Source organism: Physella acuta, unplaced genomic scaffold (genome assembly GCF_028476545.2).
Source record: "Physella acuta isolate Inbredline_101_S28 unplaced genomic scaffold, ASM2847654v3 ptg000966l, whole genome shotgun sequence".
Taxonomy (NCBI): Eukaryota; Metazoa; Mollusca; class Gastropoda; family Physidae; genus Physella; species Physella acuta.
In genome coordinates this window covers 172,985-182,686 of record NW_026732483.1, presented here as the reverse complement: position 1 = coordinate 182,686, position 9,702 = coordinate 172,985, and the positions used below count along the sequence as shown (strand labels likewise).

The following is a 9,702-nucleotide window of genomic DNA, read 5'->3' as shown; positions in this document are numbered from 1 at the left end:
AAATCATTGCATTTTTGTTAGTTTGGAGCTTCCGCCGAAAAATCATTGTGATACTGGTTCAGATTAAGTAAATCACGGGTTTTCTCTTATGCTTCGACACGCTCGCGTTGCACTAGAGCAGGGGTCTCCAAACTACGGCCCGCGGGCCGGATGCGGCCCGCGAAGTCCTCTCATCCGGCCCGCGGAGGTCTTTTTGTCTAAGGAAAAATCGTTTGTTGGTGATGGCTGAGGAACTTTGCCCAGAGAAATCAAAGGCCTGGAAGAAACTGGCCCCCGAACTGAAATTTGATAGTTAATGCGGCCCTCGGTCTAAAAAGTTTGGAGACCCCTGCACTAGAGGCATATACATATCCACACCAAAGCGACTCATACACAAGGTGTGTGATGAAAGAATATCCAGACCACCCTAAACCTAATCCATAGCACGTGCTGCCACCACTCCTTCGCAACATGGGCGCTAAGCTAATAACTATTATTTTTTTTTTAAATCTATGTTAAGTACATTTCGGTATAACATTTCCGATATCTGGTTTGCTCCTTACACTACTGATTAGAAGTATTATCATCTAGTTTTAAATCGAAGTAGTTTCTACACCCCTAAATGTCATTACCATCTAAATTGTTTGTTGCCACGTATACAAAATAGAAAATACATACATGTAAACGTACTTTATTTGAATTTTATTGATGACTAAGCTTGTTTACACCAACCATTAGGAATCCCCCACGTTTTGATTAACATAAATATAAAGCGTGTCTGGACAGAAACATCACAACTTTATGTCTTAAACCATTTTCTTGAAAGCAGTAATTTAACTTTAAAATGTATAGTTTGATTTCATTTTAGTTGTTACTTTTCTATAATTAATTATTTTTCATATAATTGTTATAACCAATGTGAAAATAATTGAAAACTAAAATGTGTAATACATGTATTTACAGATTTTTAGATAAAGAAAAATTATTTGAGTATATGGAATATTATTATTGTTTTTATGAATTAAATATATCACGTTTAGAAACATAGAACTATTAGTTTTTGTGTAAGAAATGTCAAAAGTAAATGATATTTCTTGCAGCTCATAAAAATGAAGACTGTAGTTCTCGTTCTTCTGGTATGTCTCGCGAGTCTCGTAGCTGTTTCAGAAGGGTAAGTTATCTTAAAGTTTCTTCTTTAAATATGATTTTTAACACAATCATTAAACAAAAGAATTTTCAAAGTTTAATCCTTAAGTACCTTACTTTGATACATTTCGTTTACATAAAATTATTAAATTCTCGTGATGTAATAATTGTGAGAAAATATCAAATTTTTACATGTAAATATAGTTTGATTTTATCATCTTGACGGATCACGTATAATCAAAAATCAATATATCCAAAGACGAATTATACAACTAAAATAATTCACGCTTCATGTTTTCTTCTCTCAAAATAGTTGTCATTGTAGAACGTGGAATGGTGCATGCGAAGATAGTGGCGATTGCTGCGACCATTATGTTTGCGACGTGTTGGTTATTTTATTATTAACAAATTTACGTAAACTAAAATAACATTTTTTTTTCATTATTAAATGTACTTAAACTAAAATGATATATTAAATTAAAATACTTAACTGTCTTTTTTTTTTAATTTTGGAGATTGTATTTTTCTGTTATGTGTCAACAGTGCAACTAAACTATTACAAAAATAAAACAATCCTTGCAAAAGGAAAATAAAATTAGCTGCTTAAAACATCGTGTATATTTTGAAGCGGCAATTTACAAAAAGAAAAAAAAATGGCAGCACATTAAAGAAATCTAAACCGTCGAGAAATTAATTTTAATAGTTCAGCCAAGTCAAACAGTATATGAGATATCAGCTGTATAACAACAAAAAGTCATCATTGACGCATTGTCCGTCTATCAATAAGGCTCTCTTAAAATATTCCATTAACAAGACTTAAGTATAGACAGCTAGACTATTAAAGCCAAACGTGCCATACCTAAACAGACAAGGGCAAATATACTATAAACTTATCATAAAAAGATGTTTACATTTAAATCTATATGACCATTACCCATTTATCTATAAATTTCAGCGATGTAATACGAAATAACGCATTATTATGCAAGCCAGTACCGGGATCAAAAAAGTATGATCAAGAAAAATATTTTTTTAAGATTGCTTTTATGTGTGGTTTTTTTTAAGTTTAACCTTTTTTTAAATTTCTGTATACATTTGTTGTGTTGCTTTTTGTTTGTTTTTTTCATAAAAAAGTCATAAATACGTCTCTCCTTTATTATTTTTTTTAAAAATTTTATTTATTAATAATAAAAAAATGAATGCGTTTGCTTGGTACTATCATTGTGTTCATCATAATAATTATGTCTCTGTTTTTTATTACAGGAAATGAATTAAAAGAATACATATCCAGTATAAAAAGGCAGATCCATTACAAAATAAAAATTTGTAATAGACATTTGTTTTGTTTTTCTAATTTATTTGAATTTATCAGTGTGCTAAATTGTTCCGTATGTGCTAAATTAAATTTAACAAACAAATATCCGGTCTTCATTTCAAACATGCTCAAACGATTTTTGTGTCAATTAAAATTTCGCATTACACATGTAAAATATTACTAAACGCATAGTGAATGGTTGTGATTTTTTTTATTACATTCGGGTTTCTATATAATACAATATTCATTGACTTTTAACTAATGTATACAAAAAAACTGATATAGGCCTACATATGACAGTGATAAGTATTTTAGAAATAAAAATGTATTATTGCTTTAAAAAACCCAGCTAAATTGTTTTGATCGCATGCCATGGTATAAAAAACGTTTATACACATTTTATTTAATGTATGAGATTTGTATTTGTTGTATTTGTTAAAAAAAACATTCAGATATTTCACAAACTAATAACGGCAATATTTGCTGATATGTAATGTGTAGGTGACAAATAACGTAAGAGGAGTTTAATTGGTAATTTAAGCTAGGTGAGTTTAAGTGGTACTTCAAGATAGTGGAGTTTAATTGGTACTTTAAGATAGATGAGTTTAATTGGTACTTCAAGATAGGTCAGTTAAAGAGTGTATGTTATAAATAAATATTCTTTAGTAGATTTATTGGATGTAAGCTCTAGTCTAATGCAGGGAGTGTAGATCATACTTTGAATACAGAAGCTATGTCTATACTAGTAAATGATAGTGCAATAATGGAAAACTATATTTAATGAGTTTTTATTGATTTATTTTAAACTAATTTAAAATAAATGACATGCTGTATTAAACTAAACTTAAATGTATACCTTACTGCATTGTGACGCACATTTATAAAATGTAGTTTGTGATACGTGATAAAAATGTGGTTAAGTGATACTTATAAATCTGGAGTGTTTGTGATATTAATCAGTAGTGTATAAAATGCCCATGGGATTATACATACATTTTTAGGGATGGTAATGAATATAGATAGTTTGGTGATACACGTGTGAGGGAGTGTAATCACCTTTAAGTAATTGTATGAGGTAATTAGGATTTAAATGAAATGGGATGGCAGGGAATAAAATACTTTGTTTTTGCAAGTGGTTGTTATAGGGAGTGTAATTAATTTAAAACAATTTTATGAAATACGTAGATCTTGTATAAATATACTGATGGGAAATGGTTGTTGTGATTTTAACACAATGTGGGTATGGCAATACATTTCCTCACATTTAAAAAAAATGATCAATTGTTTATTAGTAAAATAATTGGTATGGACTTGTCAAAAATTACATTGTATCTTGGATTATGTTGCTGTGTTTATAATAAAAAACAATGAAACCAGAGAGAGAGAGAGAGAGAGAGAGAGAGAGAGAGAGAGAGAGAGAAAGAGAGAGAGCTGGAGAGGTTAGAGGAAGTAGTGTTCAACTGTTTCTTGTTCATTGCATACAATAATTAGAGCATTGCGTGACTTCCTTCACATTTTTTCCGAGATTCGAACTCGAGATGTTTGGGACAACAGTCTACCACGCAGCCATGCGACGAGTAACGAGATCAATAGAGGAGGCGTGGTTTTCTGTACGTTGGGCTGGCTATATTTCTGTAGTATATGACAGTCATCATTTGCCATGAATATTGAAAATACTGGGGTGATGTGGTTTGCTTTGATTGTTAATATGTGTAGAGGAATAAATAACACAGGTCGAGGTTATGGGAGGGAATGTTCGAAGCTGATGTAGATTTTCTGCAACTGAATTAAGTTAAGCCATGCATAATGAAATGTTACTGTTCTACGTCCCGTAACTCCTACTTCAGCCTTCAGATTTACTTACACATTCTTTGTAAAAAAAAAGTCAATATACAAGGCAGAATTTGTTTTATTGGATTTTTCTCTTCTAGATGTTTCCATGCACCAGGCTAGCAAGCCAAATCTGCTCGGGATTTATGGCTTTGCAGTCACTCGCTATCACTTGGGACCGCGCAGCCCCCAAACAAACATGACAAACTGCCTAATACGTTATACAATATGCTGACGTTTAAACACAATCCAGTTGACAATACAACACACAAATGTATTCATTTAAAATGTGTTTTTAATCAAATGATCAAACACAAAAAACACGAACAGTGGTTTGATAGTTCGGTTCTCTCTAACATACTTTACTTGTTAGTTTGACGATAGCATTGTGAAAGTGCTGAATCTCTAGAAAAGAAAAAAAATTAAAACGATTAATTAACCTGATTAAAAATTCGCACTTTTCCCATTTCTCGACATTTTGTCGGTCAAGCCGCAGTGGTATTATGCGACGGTGTGAAAACTTTCGGTCAAGCCGCAATGGTATTATGCGATTGTGTAGAAAAAAAAATCTGGTTCATTTGTCGTCGATTCTATGGGGACCTATAATTAATGTGAGTCATTTGAAGTCATTTGAAGGTTTGTCAAACTGCTATGACCTTTTATAAACTGTCGCAAAAACAGTAACGTTTGAACAATGGTTGTCGAGCAAAACAGCTATGATATAGTTTTTCAGCAACCCTATTAATGCCAAGTTACCCCCGAACGATGATATTAAATAAACTGTCTACACAACAATACTTTTATTCACCAAGAAAAATGTGTTTCTATTTTCTGTGAATTCAAATGCTTAATTTTATAGTAATATTTATAATTCTTTTTTATAAAGAATATATGTATAAATTATTTTAAAAAATAAAAAAAATGTATTACTGATGTATTAAGCAAAATGTGTGTTCGCAACATTGCCAGTCTGCATAACATTTTTCACCACTTTCTTTACAACAGCTGTTTGATAGAGAAGACAAAAAAACCCATTAAAATAGTTTATTTATATAATAAGATAGCAAATTGTTACTTACAAAAGCAACTTACTTTACTAGTTATAACAACTTCTGAATTTTGTTTACGATGATAAATAATTTCACTATCTTGAAAAATTTCAAAAACTCAAGAAAACCCAACAATTTTTGTTAGCAAACTGTTCATTATATATATATATATATATATACATATATATATATATATATATATATATATATATATATATATATATATATATAATATTTAAATTAAATGTAACATATTACATAATTATATTATTTCAGCATTATTTGTTAGACTTTATTTACCTACCTTTCTGTTACATTAATAAAATTGGAGAGACACACTAAAAGTAGCAGAACAACGACCTTCATTTTAAACAGCTGCAATAAAACAATAATAAGCAAAAATTACTATTGCATAGAAAATATATACGTAGTAATAAATTAAATATCATCCATACAAAAATATATTATAAAGATTACTTACTGCGTACTATTGCTAACAAAACACGGTGTTTTATTGATAAAAATCCCGTTGTATAGACACCGTATATGCACATTTTATTAAAGGTGGGGGATTTATATTGGCTGTTGATGTTAAAGAAACGGTCAGATATATTCAGCAACTTAATAAACGCAATATTGACAGGTCACACCTATGAGTATAGGCTTTCTAGGTCGTGGGTTGAAGTGATTCTTCAAGGTCACCGAGTGTATGTGGTACTTCTAGGTCGGTGAGTGTAGGTAATGCTAAAAGGTAAGGGTGTGTATGTGGTACTTGTATGTCAATGCGTGAGTGAGATTCTTCAAGGTCAAATAGTGTAAGGGGCACTTGTAGTTAGGGATTGTATGTGACTTTGCAATTACCGATTCGATTGATTTATCGATTATAGAAGCTCATTGTTCACATAGTGTATTGTACTTTGTGAAACGATGTGGACACCACATTGCATTCTAAGATCATTTGTCCATGATATTATTTGTCCTGAGATATGTCGACTGAAATCCTCTGTCATGGAACAATTATACGCACAATAATTGAGGATAATAAACTTAAACTAACGTTTTTTTTATACATCAAGCCCAGTAGCACCTGGATTGTAATGTTAACAGAGCTTCAAAAACTTTTATTTAAGAAATATTGCATCAGTTTTAGAAAACAAAGTACACGCTTCAAAAATCGCATTGCCAAAATCATCTTATAATATAGCGTCACCTTACAGCAACGTACTAGTGCTTTAAATCAAACAAATGCAGTTCCAATTATCACGCGAGATAGCTAAATCAACGATTATGTCTGGGTTATCAAACCAGGCTGATTTCTATTAGCTGGTTCAAAAAAGCTCAGACATAGATCCTGCTTTAAAAAAATGCACGTGTAATGTCTAGATTGTGTTGTTGATATGTAGCGTAAGGTTGTGTAAATGAGGTATGTCAGGTAGTGTATATGGTACTCTCAGAGAGGGCGTGGTTTTCTTCCAGTCAGACGAATTAGTCTTTGTATAGAAAACAGACTTTTACCAGTGTTTGCCCCCCCCCCAATTTAGTCCGCCCCCTACGCGAAAATATAATGTGCCCCCACCCCCCACCCCCCACCACCGAAAAAAAAGAATGGAATAAACATTACTTCCAGCTTAGAGTGAGCACATACCATGAGTGAGTGGAGGTCACACTACCAGTTGAGAGTGTAGGTGCTACATTGTGTGGGTGGTTGAGATTATCTCAGTTAGTGTTTAAATAATACGGTGTTTAAGTGTAGGTAATACAGATTAAAAGTCAATGTGATTTAGCTGTTTAGGAGTGGGGGTGATATTCCAAATGTAAACTACTAGTTTATCTGCATCTTTTTGTAATAATTGATTTTTTAACAACCGATCTCCCACCAGCGGTCATAAATAAATTAGAAATAAATAACACGGTTACAGGTATTTAGCGTCAACCTTAGTGATACCTGATATTAAGTTAGTCTTAGTCACATCAAGAGATTAGGCGATTTTAATTATCTAAAGCTATTACATATTGCATTCATCACTAAATCCATTAAATTATGGCTAATCGCTAAAGCTATCTGATCAGGCACTAATACATATGTATGCTAATTTGTTCACGAGTTATGCAGATAATCAATCGTGCTATTAACCAAAATATGGGCTGGTCACATTCAATGACCTGATATTGAATAGGAGGAAATGCGTATTAACAGAGTATTAGTATGTTTCAATTACCTATTTTTCTCAAAGTATTGCAGTGTACACCTAATGATGAGTTAAATCCCAGCTCTAATTTCGATCCAGTGTAAAGATGTCTATATCTGTACTCACGTGCTACACGTCACCCAATGTAAATCGGCATGCCTGTAAATGAAATAACTGTGCCGATATTTTAACAGATTGTACAGATTTACAACTGTACACGTGTAATATTAGTATAAGAAACGTTGGTGTACACAGCGGAGGGTGTGCAGCCTTAAAGTGTCGAAGTTTTGAAAAATAATTGACTATTATGTATTACAACGATGTATATGCGTCTATCTATCTAAATATGTAGCTATACATTCATAAAACAGTAAAATTCCACTGTAAAGACATAACGATCAAAATTGGGTATATGCAGGATAGTTCATGTTTCTTGTCCTCGGCTTATAAAGGGACGGTGTGGTCAGCTCTATGCTTAGCCGACTATACTTTACCAACGTGAGTCAGGTACCTATCAAACTATGTGTGGACTCGGGGACGTCGTACAGTCACACGCTTAGACCGTAATCGAACTCCAGGACTTCAGTAAACTTGTCGAGTGCTCTATCACTCCACCACGCAATCCTATTGTATATCCAATACACGTTTTCAAATAACTTTACCGCCAGTGTCAACTCAGCTATGGCGGTTGGTTTCTTTTTCTTCGTTTTTTTTTTTGACACCACGCTGTCGAAGGGTTGCTTCAAGAATGTCATCACAAATGATCTCAGGACAAATGATCTCAGAACAAATGATCTCAGGACAAATGATCTCAGGAAAAATGATCTCAGGACAAATGATCTCAGGACAAATGATCTTAGGACAAATGATCTCAGGACAAATGATCTCAGGACAAATGATCTCAGGACAAATGATCTCAGGACACATGATCTCAGGACAAATGATCTCAGGACAAATGATCTCAGGACAAATGATCTCAGGACACATGATCTCAGGACAAATTATCTCAGGACTAATTTTTTCAGGACTAATTATCTCAGGGCAAATGATCTCAAGACAGATGATCTCAGGACAAATGATGCCATTGAAAAATTACCTCAGACAAAATATCCGTTATATATTGTTCGTTACAAATTTTGTCCTTAAAATCATTGTCCTGAGATAACTTGTCCTCACACCCCGTCAGGTCATTACTAAAATTCATGCGACTGTATGTTTAATCTGTCCTCACTAAACTTTGTAGGTTTTGTAAAAGATATAGTTTTTTTACAGCCGTTATCTAAGGTCTAAATGTTGTTCTATCGTAGGTCTATCTATTATGAAATATAAGATTTAATGAAGAAAACGTGTCCGATCAAAAACCCCCTGGACAAAAAACCCCTGGACATAAACCCCCCGACATAAACCCCCTGGACAAAAACCCCCCGCGACATAAACCCCCTGGACAAAAATCCGCCGCGATATAAACCCCCGGGATAATAACCCCCTGACTGAGGTTTATATAAAGAAAAAAATAACGATGATGTGAACCAAGAAATTTTTTAAAATTACATTAAATTAATTTAATTTTTTTACGACTAAGAAAATAGTTTCTACCTAAAAAATGCTTTTCGAAATCAAGGAGTGACCTTAGTTGTATTTGATCAAAGATCGGGCACCGACAACACCTTAGATATAGGTCATCCACATGTGGGAGCCGCGCGGATCAAAGCAACACATTTTTAACAATTCAAAAGATGTGAGGGATTCACCGGCGGAAGCTTGGTTCATATCCACCTTGGCATACAGAACCATGGTATAAATATAAAATCAAATTTATTTCTCGACAAATCGTGTATTTTCTGGAATGGAGTTCGTTCAATCCAATAAAGGAAATTTAAAGGTGATTTTTGAAGGCTATGTTTATGTCAAGCAAAAAGATCTGGCGAACAGCGTTGTGTCATTTGAGTGTTCCAAAAGACGCAACAAGGCAGAATGTAAAGCAAAAATAAAGATTCATGGTGAACAGCTTGTTGGACGATGTAATGAACATTCGCATGGACCAGATCCATCTCAACTGGAAGTGTGTAAAGTAGTGCAGCAGATGAAACAACTGGGAGAAGAAACGGAAGCAACACCCCAGCAGATCATCACTCAGCCCAATACTACGATTACTGAAGATGCCAAAGCCAAGCTGCCCTCGATTCCACAATAC

General features: G+C 33.3%; 2 long non-coding RNA genes across 2 annotated transcripts; one reads left to right on the top strand and one right to left on the bottom strand.

Annotated features, from left to right (window-relative positions):
- Positions 1–682: 682 nt before the first annotated feature.
- LOC131953951 (uncharacterized) lies at positions 683–2,562 on the top strand. Its single transcript, XR_009388718.1, has 5 exons — positions 683–825; positions 1,080–1,150; positions 1,439–1,510; positions 2,081–2,134; positions 2,389–2,562. It is a non-coding gene; the product is annotated as an uncharacterized LOC131953951 (long non-coding RNA).
- Positions 2,563–4,547: 1,985 nt separating this feature from the next.
- Positions 4,548–5,940, bottom strand: LOC131953952 (uncharacterized). The gene is made up of 4 exons (XR_009388719.1): positions 5,801–5,940; positions 5,624–5,694; positions 5,201–5,275; positions 4,548–4,675 (listed from the first exon to the last, which is right to left on the bottom strand). It is a non-coding gene; the product is annotated as an uncharacterized LOC131953952 (long non-coding RNA).
- Positions 5,941–9,702: the final 3,762 nt, after the last annotated feature.